Source organism: Chinchilla lanigera, unplaced genomic scaffold (genome assembly GCF_000276665.1).
Source record: "Chinchilla lanigera isolate Chin_1 unplaced genomic scaffold, ChiLan1.0 scaffold00068, whole genome shotgun sequence".
Classification (NCBI taxonomy): domain Eukaryota; kingdom Metazoa; phylum Chordata; class Mammalia; order Rodentia; family Chinchillidae; genus Chinchilla; species Chinchilla lanigera.
Genome location: NW_004955469.1, coordinates 3332519 through 3349833, shown reverse-complemented (window position 1 = coordinate 3349833; position 17315 = coordinate 3332519). Strand labels below are relative to the sequence as shown.

The 17315-nt window shown below is 45.7% G+C and overlaps 1 long non-coding RNA gene across 1 annotated transcript; it reads right to left on the bottom strand.

The window, feature by feature from the left end:
• Nucleotides 1-13607: 13607 nt before the first annotated feature.
• Nucleotides 13608-16516, bottom strand: LOC106150262. The gene is made up of 2 exons (XR_001236989.1): nt 15124-16516; nt 13608-14223 (listed from the first exon to the last, which is right to left on the bottom strand). It is a non-coding gene; the product is annotated as an uncharacterized LOC106150262 (long non-coding RNA).
• Nucleotides 16517-17315: the final 799 nt, after the last annotated feature.

Sequence of the window (17315 nt, the reverse complement as noted above, 5' to 3'; positions counted from 1 at the left end):
AGAACAAGACAAGTATGTTCACTATCATCACTCCTATTCAATGTAGTTCTGGAAACATTAGCCAGAGAATTAGGCAAGAGCAAGAAATAAAAGGAATAAGGATAGGAAAGGAGAAGTTAAATTATCATTATTTACAGGTGACATGATACTTTACATAAAAGACCCCAAAAACTCCACCAAAAGACTTCTATAATTGATAAGCAAATTCGGTAGCGTAGCTGGATATAAAGTCAACACTAAAAAATCAATTGCATTCCTGTACACAAACACCAAACTCACTGAGAGAGAAATTATGGAAACCACACCCTTCACAACAGCATCCAAAAAAATGAAATACTAATAAAGGAAGTAAAAGATCTATATATTGAAAATTACAGTGCTCTGAAAGAAGAGATTGAAGCAGATATCAGAAAATGAAAGCTTTCCCTTGCTCATGGATAGGAAAAACCAACATTGTGAAAATGGCCATACTCCCAAAACTGTTATACAGATTTAATGCAATCCCAATCAAATTACCATTAGCATGTCTCACAGATCTAGAGAAAATATTTCTAAAATTCATTTGGAAACAGAAGAGATATAGAATAGCAAAGGCAATCCTGGGCAACAAAGGCAAGGGAGGAGACATCACAATTCCTGACTTAAAATTATACTACAAAGCTACTGTGATAAAATCAACATGGTACTCACAAAAAACAGACTGAGGATTAGTGGAACAGATTAAAAGATGCACACACAACTACAAACACACTCAGCCACCTTATCTTTGACAAAGGGGCCAAACATGTTCCCTACAAGAAAGATAGCCTCTTTAATAAACAGTGCTGGAAAAACTGGTTTCTACATGCCAAAGACTAAAACTAGACCAGGGTCTACCACTGTGCACTAAACTAAAGTCAAAATGGACCAAAGATCCAATATTAAAACAGGAACACAATTTACTGGAAGACAAATTAGCAAGAAATCCTGAACACATAGGGGTAGGCACAGAGTTCATGAACAAAACCCGAACTACATGGGAAATGCTTCAAAGAGTCAACAACTGTGATCTCATCTTATTAAAAAGCTGTTCCATATCAAAAGAAATCACCAATTTCTTGTGAAAAGAAAAGAGTGAAAAGAAAACCCCCAGATGGGAAAAATTTTAGCCAATTGCCCCTCAGACAAAGGACTCCTGTCTAGAACATATAAAGAATTAAAAAATCAGGCCTACAAAATTCAAAGACCCACCCCAAAAATGGGAATCTGAGATGTATACACACTTCTCAGATGAAGAAATACAAACAGAAAATACATACATGTAAAAATGTTCAATATCATTGGTCATCTTAGAAATGCAAATTAAAACAACACTGAGATTTAATCTCACCCCAGAAAGAATGGCTATCATCAAGAAATCAACAAATAACAAATGCTAGTGGGGCTGCAGGGAGAAAAAAGGACCCTTCTCCACTGTTGCTGGGAAACAGATACAACTACTGTGGAAATCAGTGTGGAGATTCCTCAAAAAACTAGGATTAAAGGTCCCATTCAACCCAGCTATTACCCTTCTGGGTATTTTCCCAGAAGAATTAAAGCATCACACCACTGCGATAAATGTGCACCCATGTTTATCACAGCACAATTTATGATAGCTAAATCTTGGAAACAACCCAAATGTCCATCAACCTGAGGAATGGATTGTCCATCAACCTGAGGAATGCCATAAAAATATTATCACATTTTATATGATGGAGTACTACTCAGCTGTAAAGAAGCATAAGCTTGAGGCTTTTATAGGTAAATGGATGCACCTTGAGAACATACTCATAAATGAAATAAACCAGACACAAATGTGTAGACATCATTTTGTCTCCCTAGTGTACGAAACTTAAAGAGTAAATAAGATAAAAAATGTACAATAGATATTGTGAAATGGGAAGAAACTGCTCATAAGGAAAGAACTGGGATGGAGGAAAGGAGAAAAGAAGAAAGGGAAAAGAATATACATATAGCCAGGTGTGGTGGTACACACCTATAATTCCAGCACTTGGGAGGCTGAGACAGGAGGATCATTGTGAGTTCAAGACCAGCCTGGGCTATTGTCTTGGTTACCTCTCTCTTGTGTGTGAGATAAAATACCTGGCTCCCAAATTTAAGGGAGGAAAGGTTTATTTAGCATATAGTTTGTGGAGGTTTCAGTCTATACTCAGCTGGCTCTAAGACAGAGTGGCACATAGCCCAGGGCAACTGTTCATGGAGGCAGAAAACAGCAAAAGCAACAAAAGCAAAAGGGAAGAGTGGCAGCAAGCAGCCCCTTTCCCTCCATTAAATTGTATGCAAGCCACCCGCCCCAGGGAGGGTGTAGCACTCACACACGTAATCCCAACACTGGACCATTAGTCAATTAAAATCTCTAGAAGCCCACTCCATGACAGCATGAGGCTTTAGGGGGACATCCAGACACAAACAATACAGCTACAAAGTGAGTTCAAGGCCAGCCTGAATTGCATAGCAAGACCCTGTCTCAAAAAGACAAAAAAAAGAGAAAAGAATATATACATGATAGCTAAGGTAAACATACTACTAATTTCTATGAGTTCATTTAAAAGAACAGTTTATGTTGATATTGTTTGATTAATCTTTGATGCCTATATCTTGTAGTCTGAGCAACTACTTTGAAAATAACAACACAAAATATATTACCCATTGTTAATCTTCTATTATCTTGTTTTGAAGCTCTGTATCATTGTTTTTATTGGCTTTTTCTCTTTAAAATAAAAAAAAGAAAAGAAAATATTTGAAACCATAGATTTTACTGTGATGGAAAAGTAGAATGGATGGGAGAGCCATCCTTAACACTGTGAAAGCTGGCAACAATCCAGCCCCTCAGGTCTATCCATTTTTATGGCAGCCTCAGTACAAAGCTCCTCCTGCCATTTTTCTTATTGATTGAAAGGCATAGAGATGGAAGGATGAACTGTCACAAAACACTGACCATTTGCATCTACTCAACCCTGTGAATGAATGTCTATTTTCTATTGCTACAACAAAATATCTGAGAGTGGATAATTTATAAGAAATGAGCATTTATTCCCGCGGTGGATTTGGAGGCAGGGAGTCTAAGAGCACAGCATCAGCACCTTTTGGCTGCATGCTCCATCAGAACATTGCCCAGAACATCACATGGAAACACCCAGCAAGCGTTCTAGCTCACTTCTGTCTTCTTTACAAAGCCATTAATGCCACCCCACGGGCTCGACCCTCATGACATCAGCTTACCCTAATTATTTTCCAAAGGTTCCCCCATCTCCAAATATCATTAACATACAAATTTGTGGAATATCAAACACATAAAACTTACGGGACACATTCTAACCACAGTAACCACAATAGTAAAAATAAAATAAAATACACAAGAGAATTGGATTCTGAAGCTGAAACAAGGTAAGGTTTATAACAATGCCAACTCTTCTAAATTTTTGTGCTAATCAAAACAGCCTCACTGTACATTTTTGTTATAAGTTTGTGACTGTAGAACAAATACATTTAAAAGCTTGAGATAAAATGTATTCCAGGTGATTTTTTCTATGTATTTTCACAAATTTTAAAGTATAAAATAAATATATTTGTTTAAAGTATAAAATAAATGCTTGATTTTATTAATTTAGTATTAATCAATGATAACTAGGCATATTTTCACAAAATAATGGCTAGTCTGCTTTTGCTCTTTAAGGTTCCATATAAAATTTCATTTGAAAAACAGTTCCAGTTACTTACAAATTTGAAAGCACTGGACTAATTATCTCTAATTTTCCTTCCAGCAAGAGGATATTATATTCAAATCCTTCTCTGGGCATAGGAGAATTGCATGACTTCAGAAAGTTCCTGGCCTCATTGGAGCATTCACAAGGAAAACAAACAAACAAACTTGACTCCCAACTCATCCATTCAGCTTTGCCCCTTCTCCTTAGAGAGGAGCATCTTCAGGGAGGTTTGGAGGTGGTCCCAGTGGTAGGAGCCTGTGTTCCACACCAGTTACTGTGCTAGTTCGAAGACCAGAAACAAGGAGTCCACCTTCTGGGTCTCATGCCTGTAGACTTACATGTAAGTGGCAGAGAACGAGGTAGGTAGAATATGACCAGATGAAGGAAAGAGCCCAGTCATGCCTGAGCATCTACTCCATGCCAGTCTTTGTAACAGGCTCATTAGGTGCATCATTTCACTTATTCTATCTATTGCCACTCTAAACTCTTTGCAGTGTTTTTTCCCTTCTATAGAAGGGAAACTGAAGTGGTTATACAAACAGGGAGTTCCAGGCCTCAAAAAAAAAAAAGAAAAGAAAGAAAGACGGAGTGAAGTCATCAAAAATTCTCCAGTGTTGGGGCTCCAGGGGGAAGTGTAACTCATGCAGCCTTCAGCAGTCTGAGAAAGCTGCAAGGAGGAGCTGGCATCTGAGGTGGATCTGGAAGGATGAGGAGAGAACATTGCAGCTATGATCAGCAACCTGCACACCCAGAGTTGCTCTCGCTTGTAACCTTTGTTCCTGTGATCCCCTAGGTTATCTCCTCGATCACCAAGGCCCCAAGCATCTACCTTCATAGACAATCCACAGACAGAAGGGCTGTTCAGTCCTTTTCATCCAAAAAAAAGTAGTCTTACTGGCACCTGTTGTGCATGAGCACTGTTCATAAACAGAGGACCGGGGCAGAGCGAGTCCTTTCTCTTCTCAGATCCCCATGGTGTGACAGAGCACTGAGCACTCAGGATATCCTTGAGAGAGGCTCACAGCCAGACCCTGGCTCCTGAGCAGACCTGGGGCTTGGTTCAGAACCCTCCTGTGCTGGCCCAAGGGCAGCATCCAGTGCACCCCTCCAGAACAAAGCTGGCTCTGATGGCCAGCTCCACATGCACAGAACATCAAATGGCTGGACATGAAAGAGCTGGGGAGGATGCTTGTCGGAGAGCCACTTAGTCTGGAAAACCTGAAACCATCCACTTGACTGAGGGCCGCTAACCACAGCCTCAGTGAATGATTAATGATTATGGCCAGAGCTTATTGCAAACAGGCATGTGACAGCAGAGCCACTACCCACCTGCAGGACTTGCCCATGTGATTGATGAGCCCTCAAGGGGTGCAGGGGGATGCAGGGGGAATAGGCTGGATCAAACTGCAGCCACCAGGGAGTATCCAGCCTTGGAGGGAGCCAAGGGACACTAGTACCTGTGTTTTGGGCAGTACCTGGACCCACAAGTGCCACTCAGCTAGACCTGCAGACTCTGGCTGGGCAGTGGGAAGAATGGGGAGAAAGGCCCTGCAGAGAGATGAGCCTGCAGGGATGCTGGCCCACCGTGTCCAGTATATCATTGTATTTCCGGAACAACCAGGAGTATGCAAGCTGGGCTAAGAGGCAAACTAAGGGCTCTGTATGGACAGAGAAGCTTGCAGAAATGTGCTACCCATCCTAAGCCACCTCCTCTCCCCTCCCCACCACCACTGCTAGCCAGGGACCATTTGCCAAGGGAAGAAGACTCTCTGTTCTCACCCTCTCTCCACCACAGGGCTCATCCACAGGCAGAGCAGTGAGTTAGCGCCATGCCCTCACGCTTCTGAGCCCTGCCATCCTGCACCTGCTCCCCAGGAAGGCTGAACCAAGCCTTGTTTGCTCTCCCAACAGCAGGTCTCAGAACAGGCTGGTCCTGGAATTCTCATACATGGCTCAGTACAGACCAACCACAGTCACAATGCTGGAGCTGTGGAGGATGAAGAAGGTGTAGCCCCTACCTTCAGGGTTTGTGGTCTTGTTAGCAAGACCTTTATGTGAAACAAGTTCAGGCAGAATAAAGCATCAGCCTCAAACATGCTTCAGAGAGGATTGGAGGGAAGGGACAATGTAATTCCTAACAGGCTCTGAGGGAAGCCCAGGAGCATGAAAAGTGTCCTGGAGGCCCCCACGTGGCATCAAGCCTCTTTTGGGTGTAGAGACACTGACCAGCTGGGGCCACTAAAGTGGCCACCAGCGCACCTCTGAGTGTCTCAACAATGGCAGCAAGCAAGCTCCGCAGAGACCTGAACCTGGCACAGAACTGGGGCTGAGTCAACCCTGAGAGCTATGTGGGAGCCCAGGGGCAATGCTTGTGCAGCCTGGCCGCTCTGCAGACTCTGGCTCCGTTTTATCTTAATACACTCCTGTGTGTACCTGATATCCGATACTCGTCCCACAGCATGCAAATCTAATAAATTCTTGGCTCCTGCAAGTTTCTTTAAAAAATATAAAAGAGGATCATATATAAAGAAGTTGATTAATATACACCCTGCTAAAACAGCCTGGAACATCTGTGTATTAAGTTCATTTATTAAATTACACCAATCTGTATTTTAATGAGTGAAAGATACAGTACTTATTCTGTCATCCATCAAAATAAACTCAGGAAATACTTAACATTATAATCATTTTTCTTGTTTGAACACGAGTTATGAAATATGAATCCTGCACTAAGAATGCTGGACTTGCCATCATGATCAAATATGTTTTCACAGGTGCAGCAAATATTCAGTTTTCATTTCTGTCTTCAAATGCTGAAAATATAAACCATGTTTTCTATTTCTTTGCTGGGTAACATCGCCTTCCCTGCACATGGCACCTATTATCAAACTTCTTACCACACCATCTTTTTTTCCCCAAAACCCTCTGCTCTGAAAGTTGCTTACTAATGAAAACACAGACTTTTGTGTGGCCCCTGGCACCAGCTCTTCCCTTTGGGGCTTTCTGGGCTCAGGCAGGGGCACTGCTGTTGTCTCCCTTCCTGCTGGTACCCCATCTTCTTGTTAGAGCCAGAGCTTTGAAAGTCATTTGAAGCAAAAAGTACATTCAGTGGAAACACAAAAGGAGTTGAGTCTCAGCCTCAGAGTTGACCTCCGCTTTGCCAGAGGGTCTCCATGCCCACTGCTTGCCCTGAGAGATGACTCCACTCAACAAAGGGCAATGTCAACATGGTCTACAGCCACAGACATGCATGCAAGGCTCACCTGTTTCCAGCTGACCTTGAACCAGAAGTCCCAGAACTCTTGGAGGAAAACTATTACCAAAACAGACAGTTTGTAGGAGCTGAGGAATCCAGTCCCTCTGCCCAGGGTCAGTGGAAGCAAACCATGAGAGAGGATTCTAGAAAAACCTCCAGCACTATAATCTGCTGAAAGTATCAACTCCTCAGGGTGAGGCTGAACTAGGAGGTTGCAGGTTTGTTGTTGCTAAGCCCACTCAGTGGCTCCCCAGTGCCAGAAGTTAAATCACACTTTGGCTATAAGGCTTCTGCTTATTTTTTTGGTTCCATTTTTGGCCACCCTATGAGGTTCCCAACATGCATGCTTTGCCTTCCAATTTGCTGAACTAACCCCTGCTGGGCCAAACCTTCAGCCTTCTCTCCACCCCGGGGTCCCTCACCTGGAAGACTGAGCTTTATTTCCCTCCCCTGGAAAGTCGCTTCACTTCGCTCCACGTCTCACCTGTTGGGAAAGTCCTGTAAAGGAAGTCACTCGTTTTATCTACTAGGAGCCAGGGAAACCTCAGTGAGGAAGTAGCAGGGACCCGCAGACACCCCCAGGAGAGGAAGGTTGCACAGGCATTTCAGGCAAAAGAAGCCACTGGAGCAAAGGCAGGGGCTGTGGAAGCCCTGGAGGTGTTCAGGGGTGGAGGAGAGACTGAGGGTGGTGAGTTGGGGAGGAAGGGATGAGATTTGGGAAGGAGATGACAGTCTGGGGTAGATAAGGGATTGGTGTACACCTCTCATCTCCACCCCCACTAGATGCTGGGTGAAGGGGTTTTATGCTATTGGTAATGGGGACCTTCAAGGGATGCATGTGGATTTGTGTTTTAGAAATGAAGGGTGCACAGTGGGGCTCAGGTAAGACAGCCAGAAACAGAAGATAAGCCAGTAGGGCCCTGTGAGAGAAGGGAGCAGAGCTAGAGTCTGCCTGTGTGGGAGCGGGGCCAGCAGCCCCTCCCCTCTTTGCCACAGCAGGTAAGGAGGAATCCATAGGCCAAGCCCAGGGAAGGGATGGCAAAGAGGACTGGGCTCTGGCAAGCAGTGCACGCGCACGAGGCCCCCTCCCAACTGAGCACAACTCTCATCTCCATCTCTCTTCTCGGAGACACTGAGTCTGATTGGTCCCTGGAACTGGGCCTGCTGATTTGGTGGGGGCGGGTGGGGGAGTGAGGTGGTATCTGTCCCAACCCTTCATCCCATGCTTCCCACCACCAAAGTCCTGGAATGTGAAATGTCATTTGCCAGGTGAATTGAGAATGAGGTTTAGAAAGCTGGCAGAAATCTGGGGGAATATTATAGACCAGCAGTTCACAGAGAGGATGTTCTGAGCAGTGAATAACAGGTATGGCCCAGTGCTAGTGCTGGCTGATCACAGCGATAACAAAGGTTCCCTATAGCTAGGCAGCCATGTGAATTATGAGAGCTCTGGAGGTCCCAGTAGAGGAGTTAAATTGGCCTGTCCAATGGACAGGGATCCTGAGAGCTCAGGGACTGCTGTGCTAACTGGAAGTTCCTACTGGCTAAATATCAGCTTTATTAATGCACACATACAGAGCTATTCATGCTCACCCATGATTGAAGACATGCAAATTAAAGTAACAGGGAGATACCACTTTCCCATGTCAGATTGGTGGGGAGGGTTGTGCCCCAGTTCCCACAGAAGAAGGGTGTTCAGAAGCACCTTCTGAGATGAGAGGTGCACCCCAAGCCCTCATCTACCCCAAATTGTCATCTCCATCCCAACTCTCATCCCTTCCTCCCCGACTCACCACCCTCAGTCTCTCCTCCACCCCTGAACACCTCCAGGGCTTCCACAGCCCCTGCCTTTGCTCCGGTGGCTTCTTTTGCCTGGAATGCCTGTGCAACCTTCCTCTCCTGGGGATGTCTGTGGGTCCCTGCTACTTCCTCACTGAGGTTTCCCTGACTCCTAGTAGACAGGGAAAGGTAGGTAAGGTAGCTGGGGGCCAGCCCAGACTGCCGTGGGAAGAGAAGGAACTTGAAGACTGGCCATGTCAGCACAAAGCAGGCTGCTGTAACAGGCAACACATACCCCAGAGCTCCTGGCAGGTTCAGCCACCCTGGCCACCCCACCAGCTTAGTTTAAGTCCTTCTTCCCCTCTTCCCTCCCTGGGGCTGATCTTTCAGAATCATCTTTTTGCCCATCAGTATTGTCTTAGTGCCTGTTTTTAAGAACCCAGCCTACAATCCAGAGAAAGTCAACTCTCCTATATTGCTGCTGGGAGTATAAAGTCATGCAGCCACTTTAGAGTGAAGTCCGCCAACACAGAGATTAAGTGTGGGATTCTCTGAGCTCCTGCAGTCCTAGGGTCATGCATGCACCCCAGAGAGCCTGGCTCACCCGTCTCTCCCATTCACTGCAAGAGCCAGTCAGGTAATACAGCCCAGCCCAGCCCAGCACTGCTTCTAGCTACATACAACCTCAGTGTTTGTCACCAGGGAGAATTATCTGTAACTTGTCATAAAGAGCTCATGTTGAGATTTCCTGCAATAGGCAATCACCTTGAGCTTCATCTACATGTAGCAGCCTGTGGCCTTCCCAAAGTGTGATGATGAGTGCAAAACTGAGCAGGAGCTAAGGCAAGGATCTAAGTGCAACGCGCCCACTCCAGAAGCAGCTAGGAAGCACTGATGGATGAGAGGGTAGTGGTGTACACAGGGTAGGCAGGGGTTGGTAAGTGAACACGACAACTTTCATAGCATTGGGAGCACATTCTGCTCGGGACCTCGGGGCACTCCCTAGAGTGCACCTTAGAGCTGGAAGAGAGCTGGGATTGTAGCTATGTTGTTTCAGGGCCCTGCACTCTGATCACTAGAGAACCCCCACCCCCACCCCCACAGCCCTAGTTAGAAGAAAACATTGCCCTCTAGGAACAGTGAGTGGTGTGGGCAGGAACTGGGGAGCAGTGCTGAGGTGAAACAGTGAGCTTTAAATCACCATGCCTTGTCCAAGAGAAAAGAACGCTGAGTTGTGAATGGCTACCCACGTGTCCAGGGAAAAGTCTAGAGGTGCAGCAGAGAACAGAGTGCTGCTCTGGGCTTCTGCTACTCAGCTCCTTGGGAAAGGAGAGGTCTCCTGACCCTGAATACAAACAGTAGCTAGTGAGGCACATATGCTCACAGAACAGGAGAGAGGACACCACACACCACGTGGGGGCTGTGCTTCAGAGCAGAGTGGAGCAGAAGAGCTGGAGGGGCTTGCTACAGGGGCAGAAGGGCGGGTGTGCCCTGATCCCTTCAATTGACTTGTTTGAATAATTCCACTGCTGAGGGGGAAGGCAGGTGAAATCCACTAGGGTGAAGACCATTTGGGGTAGAGCTGATCCAGCTGAGAGGGGAGCTAGCCAGATGGAGAGCTTCTTGCATGGGGGTGGAGAGCTTCTTGCATGGAGTGCGGGAGAGCAGGGGACTCAGAGCTAAGCCTCTGGGCCCCTGCGAGGGGTCAGAGATGTCAGCACAGCACCTGGAATGTCAGACCTCACGGCATAAGCAGATTCTTACAGCAGGAAAAATAGCATAGAGAGGAGGAAAATGGAAACCAGAAGATAGGTCCTGATATATCACAGTGTGGCTGAACTCCAACGCAGCCCACCTGATGCCCTCACAAGTAAATAATGACATTCTTTACAAACAAAAAGAGAGTGTGGCTTGGATTGTGGGGAGGGATAGGCCAGGCTGTCAGACAGCCAGGCTGCAGGCCAAAGGTCGGTGTTCTGGGCAGAATAGAAAATGTTATTTGTTACAAAATGTCCTGGGAGCGATTGCCCATTGAGATAAGAAGAAAAGAAGAAAACAAAACTTCAAACGGAGTCTAATGGCTGTGCGCAGCTGATTGGGTGGGAAGGCAGCCTGCTGCATGTCCGTGTGGGAGCAAACGCAGCCCAGCAGGGGACCAGACTGCTGCTGCCTGCCGTGTGGCCCAGTGCTGCTCTCATCTCCCAGACAGGTTCTCCAAGAAAAGCAGCACTGTTACCTTCCAGGGTCTGCAGGAGCAACACTGTGACCTGGTCACCTAATAAAGTGTGAGGAGGAGGTGATATCAGGAAGCTATAGATGTCAGGTCTTCCCAGAAACTTTGACAAGAACAAGGTTGGCACCAGCCGGTAGGGACACTTCTCCCTGGCCTGCAGCACAGGCTAAGAGGGAAGCCCTGGGCTGTCATATCACTCTGCTGACACCCAGCAGGAGACCGGGATGTAGAGAGAAGAGAGGCTGGTTCTATTCTGTGATCCACAGGTTGGGAGCTGGGCGGGGCTTCCCTTGGCCTCTGCCTGCTGCTGTCACCAGGCCCCATCTGCGTGGCCCCTGCTGCGTGGCCTCTGCTGCGTGGCCTGTTGCTATAACAGCAACCCTCCCACCCACTGGCCATCAGCTTATCTCACTGGCAGTGGTGCTGACAGACGTCTGTCCTGCTCACTGCTTTGATGTGGGAGCTACAGCAACATTCTTAATTGTTTCCTGAGCTACTCGCTGTCCGCTGTACAGTTTCTCTTGAACGGGGATGTACAGATACCCCATAAAACAAAACTGACTTTAAACCTGCACTCTGAAAGTAGCCCAGTTCATTTTCCTACCCTGCTAGGTTATGGCTATAGCTCAATCTTCCATGGGTCAAAAACGAATTGCTGGGAACATTATTCTTGAAATAATGTCCCAGCTCCAGACTGTGTTCCTTTCACTTAAGCAGCAAAACCCCAAATCCAAGACATCAGAGTTTGATCCTACTCAATTCCAGCCCCTCAGTTCCCAAAGTGTAGTCCACGGAGCCCCAGTTTACCACAACCCTGAAAGAGATCTAAGCGGTGAGACCATCTTGTAACAACCACGACCATAAGTGCTTGCCTTTTTCTGTGTCAACTGATATTTGTACTGATGGTGCAACCGCAGTGCTGTGTAAAACTGCAGGCACCTTGGCATGAACTCCCTCAGCAGTACGAAGACAGTGGCCACTTTCTGCATTGTGTACAACCACACACTCAGGAATTGTGTTTAAAAGAAAGAAAGCTTCGGTGAGGCATGCAAAACCCATTCTTCTGGTGTCTGTACAGGAGCCCTTTGAGGTTTTGGACACTCAATTGTGTCCTCTGATTGAGAAGTGAGATGAGTGTGAGACACACACTTGGTTTCAAGGACAATGCAAGAAAAAGTGTACAGTATCTCATAATTATTTTATGTTGATTATATATTAAAGTGCTATTTTTAGTATACTCAGCTAAATAAAATGTAATATTAAAAATATTTCTGGACCGAGCAGCAGAGGTGAATATTTCTGTGAAGTAGAGTCTGGGGATCATCCCCTCCCCATCCCCGGAAGTTCTGGGAATCTAACAGAAGTGTTTTGTTTTGTTTAAAGACACTACATCACATACACTGTCAATACAGAGTAAAGGTCAACATCATCCACCAAAAGGGGAAAGTTTATGAATCCTACTGATCAAGCTCGAGAGGAAAGAACACATAAAGCACACCTGAATCTAAGGAAGGACAAGTCTCCTGTGTTGGCAGCACAGACAGAAAGGTCAGTTGCTTGCTTGCCATCAGTGCCAGTGGTGAGCAACAGTACAGCCTGCGGGTAGATTAGAACTGTCTTCCTACTTGTCATTACTATCAGAGTCACCACAGAGTTCATTGTTGTAACTTGTCTTGTCCTCATCTGTTAAGTGCCAATAACAAGCCTTATATGTTCACAGCTTAAGGAAAGGTTTCTAAGGTATTTGGCACTAGTAATTACAGCACAGACAACAAGTGTGCTCTTCATTACCATCAAGAAAGTAGAAACTACAGCTGATTGCATGGGTACATTCATTACCCAGCCCTGACAGACGTGTGACCTGTGCCCACAACCACATTCACATCGCCCCATCCCCGGCCCACCGGGAGCCCTCTTTCTCCTGACGCTCTTCTCTCCCACCCTTCCCCAGAAGGCTGATCCTGGAGAAGTAAAATGCAACATCTCAGTGCTCCCTCTGATTTCAGAGACGCAGGAAAAGAAAGCAGGGAAGAAGAAGGCGTTGGACATATGTAGGAGTGAAAGAAACAGAATACAGATATTAATGTTTATAAAAATACTTAGGCATTAAGTATTTTTACTTAAGATAATAGGTTAATTTCCTATTATCTTGTTTTGAAATTCTATCTCATTGTTTTTATTGTTTTTTTCCTCTTTGAAATAAAAAAAAAAATCTAAAAAAAAAATACTTAGGTGTGGAAAGGACAGAAATGGAAGCGTTTCTCACTGAAGTGTTTCTTACAGCAGGTAAGGTCCTAAAAATCTAGAAAAACTGGAAAACAAGAACTGACATGGATTTTGGAGTAATAATACTAATAACCAGCATCTGTTGTGTCTTTCCTGACTAGTCACCACCCTAAAAGCTAAATATGCATTAATTCACTGAATCTTCACAGCAACGCTTTGGGAAAACTGAGTGGCAGAGAGGTGAAGAAACTTTGTCAAAGCTACTTGCATGCCAGTTTCATTGCACCATCATTCATAACCCACGTCTATCAACAGATGAATACACAAGATGATGTGACATGTACAACAGGCAAATAAACAAGATGTGTTTAGCTAAAATACTGTTTATCCACACAAGGAAATAAAGATCTGCTAAATGCTACAGCACGGGTAAACCATGAAAACATCACACTGAGGGAGATATGCTGGACACAAAAAACAAACACTGTATGACTCCAATTATATGAAATATCAATAATAGACTGATTTATGGGGACAGAAAGTAGATTAAAGGTAACTGTGGCTTGGGAAAGGAAGATTAGGGAGTTATTGCTTAATGAGTACAAAATATCTATTTGGACTCCTGGAAATTTTTTAAAATAGGTATCGTTGGTGTTGTGCAACATTGTGATATAATTAATGCTCCCTGGATTTTACACTTACAGGGATTAAAATGACAAATTTTGTTATATATTTTAGTACAATTTTTAAAATTTCTGAACAACAACAACAAAGAAACTTTCCCAAGTTCCCATAGCTTGTGAAAGGGTATAGGCTTTGATTCCACTCAGTCCAGCTCTGGATATTTCTCCCTTATCAGCCATGCTCTGCTCATTCCCCAGGACATCAGCCTTTTCTCTGATGGTCTTCCAGCAGGTCTGCGGTCTCACACCTTCACATCACAGTGCCTCATACCCAATACCTCTTTCCTTGGTTCTGGCGCACTAGAACAGAGTTGAAAAAATGGCAGAAAGATCATAATAAAATAAAAACAAGACAAGCCGGAAAGTGCCGTGCAGCCTAGTTGTTCAGGGCCCAAGAGGCAGCCTGACAAGACAAATTCTGCCAGTAGTTGCCACACTTGCTCACATGGCCTCTTTCCCCCAGAGCTTTGTCTGCGTGGGTGAGATGAGAGACCCAGGCCCAGGAGAAGCCAGGCCCGGGAGAGTGGCCCTGAGCAGTCCTCATTTCTACCACAAGATCCAAGTGTGGCAATTGCACAACTCTATGCAAAGGGAACAGAGAGCCTGGTAGGTATTCTGTAAACACAGGGTGTGAGGGTGAGTGAGCAAGACAGTAACCATTGGTCACGTACCCTGTGCATCACAGCATATGTGTGGGTCCTTAACTGACCTGACCCAGTTACGTGTGAAACTGTTGCCCTGTGGCCACCACAATGCTACACTAAGAAATACACACAATTGTGAATATCCTTGGCAAAGAGGCATACATAATCAGACACCCCCAAATGGAGAGACATTCTGCAAAACGATTCACTGAGACTCTTCCAAGTTTCCATGGAATGAGAGTCCAGAGGAGGGGGCTTCAGGTAAAGGGGCTGTTTTAGTGTGCAGCAGGCTTGAGAGACTCGGCAACTAAATGCAATATATGATCTTGAACTGGAGGTTATTAGTAAAATTAAGGAAAGTCAATAGCTGACCATCATATTGCTCACCCCCAGGCAAAAGGAAAGAGGGCCTATGTGGACTCAGATAATCAGAAAAGCACAATGTGTCCTGGTCTCCCAAGGCTGGGTTGGCATTCCACAGATGTCAACTGCTTTTACAAATAGTAACAGAGTCTGGACCCTCTGTCCTGACCTGGCCACCATAGCTTGAGTGTACCTTTAGCCAGAGCTGGCTCATAACTCCAGCAGTCTGATGAGGTCTGACCAGGTGAATAAAAGGCTCCTGAACATCCAACCAGCATCACACATCTGTGGAAAAGAAAGATACCCACACCTTCTCCCATCCCGTCAAGTTACAGAAACAGGTAGAGAAACTGAGTGCCTGTGACCTAGCAGTAGGAAACTGGGACGTTCCTAGCCAGCCCCTTGCTGCAATCAAGCTCAACAAACCCAGGAAAAAGACCTGTGGAATGTTGGTGATTCTCCAGGCAGTTCAGCCAGGGCTGTTATGCACTCCTCCTGAGTCCAGTACAGGCTGAGGGTTACAGGACAGCCTTGCACTGCTCCTCCTCAGAAGCAAGCACTTCCCCTGTGGCTTCTTACACAGCTATGCCAGGTATTGGCAGCGAACAGCCCCCAGGCTCTCTGCCCATGGTGCCCCTTCCTCCACAGCCCTCACTTTGTTATTTCCAGTCGCCTCCACCATGAGCCAAGATCCTGTCACCAACATCTGGCCTTCCCACTGTTTGGACACAGGGCTGGGCTGGTGTTTGACTCCTCTCCACCTGCTTCTGCAGCTTGGTTTGGCAACAGAGAAGTTTCAAGCAATGAAGACAGCAGAGGAGAGAGAAGAGAAAGCTAAAATCACTAAAAAGTAGGTAGGAAAGATTGCTCTTGTGCTATCTGTCTCCTGCTTCTTGTTAAGGAAGTTATCTCCTACTCGGCCTTGAGTCAACTGCATAAAAGCACAACTGACTTAATATCTAGTTTAGGAGGCAGCAGGCTTAGAGGAAAAATGTGTGTGGAAGAACATCACATATTTCCATGAAGAAAAAGTTGGCAGACTGTGCACCCAACCTTAACTATGCTTTTTCTCTGGTAGTATGTGTTCTGAGAAGCTTTCTAGTAACCTACATTTTGTATAAATACATGGGTATATGACATTTTTAATCAGAAACACAATAAAGATTCTTCATGTAAGCAGAGGCATGGAGTGATATTTGAAGTGTGGTCAAAGTCATTTGCTTTGGTCACTATAAACGTGCATTGAAGTGTATATGAGAAAACTCTAAGAGAGAACAGGGTGTCCTTGCACAGCCAAGGCTGGGAGCTTGCACTGGGCAAACCCACAAGCTCTCCATGTAAGCTAGGCACTGTGGTGCACCCCTATAGTGCCAGCTACTTGGGAGGCTGAGGCAGAAGGATGACTTGAGCCCAGGGGTTCAAAGCCAGTCCAGACAACATGCAGAGAACCCATCTCTCTGAATAAAAGCCCCTAAGGTGAATAAAGAATAGAAAGGCAGCGCTGGAGAGGAGAGGGATATCCATGATGGCGGGCCCTGAATTGTGGGGCTTATGTGGGCTAATTAATGTGGAGATAGCATTTTAACTTGGAAAGCCTTGTTAAATGGAAGAGGTTTATGTTATTACTGCTCAAAAAGCCAGTCAGATAAAAGACACATCCCAAATCAGGAAACGTCAGAAATTGTCACAAAGTCATAGACACTGAAGAGGGAAATAAATCTTACAGATTATTCTAGTTGAATCCCCTCACTTCCCAAGAAAACTCAGGGCTCAGAGAGTTTAAGGGTACACTCTGGTCATACTACAAGCTGTACTGGGGCAGGGACCAGGATCTCTGCTGCCTGCTCCAGGCCTGAGTACACTTCTGCACACCCTAGTCACAGCCAGTGTGTCCCCACCCTGGGGGCATAAAGTCTGACTCTTATTCACAAGCCAGAGAGTGACCTGGACTCCAGGGAGCAAGGAAGCTTTCTGGATTCCAGAGGTGGGGCTGGATTATCCATGGATGGGATGACTGAGGTAACAGAGGCCTGGAAGATCCTTGATCTACATTGAAATGTTGAGCCCATCATGCTCTGACCACAGGATGAAGGAGTTTTGAAGACCCAAGCCGGATCAGTCTCCCAGATCCTCTCCCTCCAATTAGTTTACCTTCAGTGACATCTGGGCTCAGCCTTGCAGCCCTTCCTCCAGCCAGCAGTTCATGGATACCCACTGGTTTCTGACACAGAACATGGGTACGCACAGAATCACAGAAAGAAGATAGAGGGAAGGGTGGGGCAGATTGAAAGGACAGATGAGAAAAGGACCTGGTCCTTATTTCTTTCCTCCAGTGGGGTTGGGACAGCCACACTCTCCTAGTTCACCACCGGGTTTGCAGTCCAC